Raw genomic sequence first — 4602 nt, 5'->3', positions numbered from 1 at the left:
GCCCAAGACAACAGCTGAATGAGTTGATTGACATTTTCTATGACCTGATCATGAGTTATGTGCTGGGACTGAAGACACATCTCTTTTCCTTACCAGTGATTGACAGCAACCATTCCTGAGTGCACAAAACTTCCCCTAGTTCTTCCCATAGCACCACCAGTTCCTGCCATGAGGAATGGGAGCCAATCGGTCATTTCATCTCCATGTGGTTTTTCTCACCGTTCTTCATGTGAGGTAGGTCCTAGCAAGACAACCAGAACTAGGGTTTACAGATGGGCCAAACTAAACACTTTTCCTGCTTAGAAAAGCACCGCTATTGTTTGAGATTCATCTTTTTGGTTATAGAGATAAAAAATATCTTGTAGTTTTCTCTATTTCATCCCATTGTCTTAATAATTTGATAACCTATACAAGTTTCTTTTAATTCCTTCATTGCGGTTCATATAATAGTTGACAGTTAAAACTTGTATATTCCCCTCTTCTACTAAAGAATAATGGCTTTCAGAATCACACGACCTCTTCAAGATCCCATAGTTCCACATTGTCACATTAAGGGTGACATTTACAGCATATGAAACTGTGGGGACACATTAAGCCATAGCATTACGTTTTCCTTTTGAGGATAAATTTCTGCAATTACAAGTAAAGGGTTTCTTCTTGTGGTGAAGTGGCTTTGTTCACTGGCTTGGGTTGTAACTGAGGAGTTGCTGCTTTGGTCTATTTCAGACAAAGGGAGTGGAAAGAGAGAAATACTATACAACAGAGTATGGTTTAAAGGTACATAAGTAATATATCTCAGTAGCTTAGGAGTTAACCACAGTGATGTTAGCTGACAATAATAGAACCTACATATCAATGCGTTAAAAGGTCACTTTTACTTCTAGTGAATGTCTAGAGATAGGAATACCAGGACCAAGGGAAGGCTTCCTTCAGCACAGCTGTTAGGGACACAGACACCTTGAATTCACAGCTTTGCCCTCTCTAGATAGTACCCAAGGTACAACATGACAATGAAGTGTGAAGTGTAAATTTTATGTGTATGGACGTTTTACCTGCTTGTATGCCTGATGCTCACAGATGTCAAAAGAGGGCATTCAAGTCCATAGAACTGGAGTTAAAGACGTTTGTGAGCTGGGAATTGAACCCAAGTCTTCTGGAAGGACCAGTGCTCTTAGCCACCGAGCATCTCTCCAACATCTTGAACTCTAGTTTTTAGATAGTGTAAATTAAGATGCTTGGCACAAGGAGAGTCCCACTGACCCTCAGGACGCTGAGTGATGCTTACATGATAAGAAGACTGCCCAGCCATTTGTTTAGAGAACTAGAATGGGGTGTTGGAGCTGGGTTACTCAATAATCCTATAACAATGAAGGCCCTTAGCACCTTGAATAGTAAACAGAGCTCACAGTGATGTAATTAGGACGGCTTCACACCTTCAGCCGATTGGGATGCAGTGTAAGTAGGTGGTGGACTAGGTGGTGGCCATGATGTTTGAATAGTACAGGAACAAGCAGAATAGTTGTGAAGTGAGCTGAATTCTATTGATGAAGTTGTGTACTTTGCAAGTATCTCAGAGTAGCTTATCACTGTAAAAACACACTGGGAAATCACTTACTTACTGGTGATTTACCTTTACAACTTGCACTTTATTTCTAAAGAAATTACAAGTTTTAACTTTATTTCTACAGCTGTGGCAACACCGTGACAAATGGTTTAGAACTGTTTCACCAAGTCACAGACAGAGATATGGACATGGTCGTCAAACTTGATTAAGTACACACTGGGCTTGGCTTCAAACTGGTGTATGACCAAGCCAACTCTCTTGGAGCCATCATCCTTGGTGTAGTCCACAAGCTCCAGGTGCATGTCTAAGGGAGGGGGCTCACTGGACCCTGCCATGATAAGGAGGTTGCCGTTTTTATAATTATCCAGAAGCTGGTACATGTACCGCACGGGATCTTTCTCATAAGTAATGTAAAAGCTGGCATCTAAGATAGGTGCTGGGCCCAGGACCGCCCCTCTCCATCCATCCTTAGAGCCATGCTCACCCTCAAATATGTGTTCCACTGCTTTGCCAATTTCGACCTGGGATGATGCCACCCTGTCAGAAAGAGCTTTTAGGGACAGTACCCTCTCGTCTCAGTGAAGTTCCATAGACACAGTCAATTCCGTCATAGTTTACCAGGTACAGGGAGGGGTTGAGAGGAAGCTGGTCCAGCACTGTTCCTTCCGGTGTGTGATTGGCTCATCTCCTTCCATCCACCCGTGAGAAACCCTGCAGCCCACGACGTTCCTTCTGGGCCTGGATGAAGGTCTGCTCCTCCGCTTCTTCTGACCAGCTCTTTTCTTGGTCAGCTTTGAACTTCCCATGTCCTGTCCCGCAGCTCTACTGGTGTGCTGCCCTTCTGCTTCCTGGGTCCGGGACGGCTCAAGGCTCTGGGCTCCACAGCGCTCTTTCTGAAACCTCCATCTGTACTGGTGATTTTTAATCAGTCTAATTTCCCGAAGCCTAAAGCCGCAACCCAGGCACAGGATCTGAGTGTAAGAACAGGCAAAATGAGAGGAAACACAGGTTTCTGGGGGTTCATAGGCCCGCAAATGTTCATTGAAGGCAGGGGAGGGCAGCCTAAGATAAGATTTAAGAGACATTTGGGTCCAAGTGTTTGAAAATATTGAATCCCACCGCCTGAATTGTACCTTATTCCATGAATCCTCTGATAATATGCTATAAGCTTTCTAACCGTAACATTTTAATTTATTGGTTCATTTTTCTTTGGACTATTAGTCAAGTCCAATCAACACTTATCAGAAAGTTCACTTAGGATGACATATGTCAAAGAACAGAAAATGAAGTCTGAGATCTTCAAGGTTTCCTCTCATTGATGCAAGTTGGAGTCGATGCTTTTCGTGCTCTGAGAACATAATTTTTGATGTAAAGGACAAGCCGGGCCTCTCATGTCCTGACACTAAGGACGAAATGGCTTCTTAGTAAGCATCTTCAGAGAGAAGCATGCACTGCCTGAGACATCAGACTCCAGGGGGTCATCATGTGACTTAGAGAGCTTCCAGTCGCACATGAACACCAAAGTCAGACACATTCCTCCATCAGGTCCAGGCTGTCGTGTAAGCTGCCAAGCCCCTTGATCTATACAACCCAGACCTCTGATGGTGCCAGGGGTATCTGCTGTGATTAAGTGTCACCAAGCATCTTGGTAAACTCATATGAAAGGTACACCCCTGACGGTGTACCTTGGAACAAAGCAATTACTTTTACATAACACTGAATTTCCTTAATTGATTTTGAATATTATTATTAGTGCATTTGCGTGTGTGCCTGCCATAGTGTGGGTGCGGTGGGCAGAGGACATCTTTCAGAAATGGGTCCTCTCTTTCCATCTTGGTTCTGGGGATCAAAGTCGGGTCCTTCAGCTTGTGCAGTAGGAGTATTAACTGCTGAGACACATGACAAGCCCATCACAAATTTACTTTTTATTTGAATTATAAGCAGGTTCGAGGAACAGGAGTCAAACTATCCTGATATCCAGTAGGAAATTGAAGCTCTGAGTCATATGACTTCAGGCCATGAATTCTGCTAACTACCTGATTTTGGATGAGGTTTTCTTGCCCTAGCTGAGCTGCCACGTGAGAATTCATTCTAAACTATTGTCTTAATTAGAGACTTGAAAGGGACCTATTAAACTGTGCCCAGACCCATAAAAATTGTGAGGTTAAAAGAGATGTTTGGTTTAGTTTGTTTTGTGGTGGTGGTGGTGGTGGTGATGATGGTAATATTTGTACCTATTGAAATGCTATACTCTCTCTAGCAAATGATTGGACTTTTAATAACATCAAACACAAGCCAATAATACAACCTCACAACCCCAGAGAAGAGGGAAAAAGGTTGTCAAAAAAGACTTGCATGAGTATATTCATATCAACTTCATTTATTATAATAAAAGTCCTTTTAAAAACCAAATTTTAATACAAGACTGGATGAAGCCACTTCCACACCCGGGTGTGGAACAGAGGAGCCCTGCAAAGTCCAGACACTCCAGGAACAATGGCTCCCTGAGGTGGAGCGAGGGGACACAAAGTGTTCTCTCAAGGAACAGAGTCAATGGCCCCATGGAGCTGGGACTTGGAGTGCAGTACACATGCCATCTGCAGGATCCAGGTGACAGACGCTTGTCCTGGATGTCAGGCTGAAAAACAGAGGATTGTGCTGTGGTCTGGGGAGGAGAAATCATTCCTTGTGTCCCTGTGAGTGAGACAACCATCACTGCCCTCCCTGCCAGCAGGATTGCACTTCCCCAGACTCTGCCGATGTTACAGGGTAGGAACATTTTCCCCACGCAGTGACTTGCAACCCTGGTAAGTCTTGAGATGGAGTGCTGGCCAAAAGCTAGAACAGGCCAGTGGGTAAATTCTTCAACTAGAAAGGATGGATCTGTGGTCTTTTGGGATTTACCAAAGGCATGGCTTAGCGTAATGTCAGCTTACTTTTTAGAAGCTCTACAATGAAAATAATGTATTAGAGATGGTCTTTTTTTTGTTACCTCCTCTTAGAAGTGCCATTTAAAAGTAAAAAGGAGAGAATGTCAA

The 4602-nt window shown here is 43.5% G+C and overlaps 1 pseudogene across 1 annotated transcript; it reads right to left on the bottom strand.

Moving 5' to 3' along the window:
* Positions 1 to 1713: 1713 nt before the first annotated feature.
* LOC308428479 (spindlin-2B-like) lies at positions 1714 to 2409 on the bottom strand (annotated as a pseudogene). Its single transcript has one exon. The product of its transcript is annotated as a spindlin-2B-like (transcript).
* Positions 2410 to 4602: the final 2193 nt, after the last annotated feature.

This window comes from Micromys minutus (genome assembly GCF_963924665.1).
Source record: "Micromys minutus genome assembly, chromosome: 12".
Taxonomy (NCBI): domain Eukaryota; kingdom Metazoa; phylum Chordata; class Mammalia; order Rodentia; family Muridae; genus Micromys; species Micromys minutus.
The sequence above is the reverse complement of the archived record's forward strand: the minus strand, read 5'-3'. Positions and strand labels throughout refer to the sequence as shown.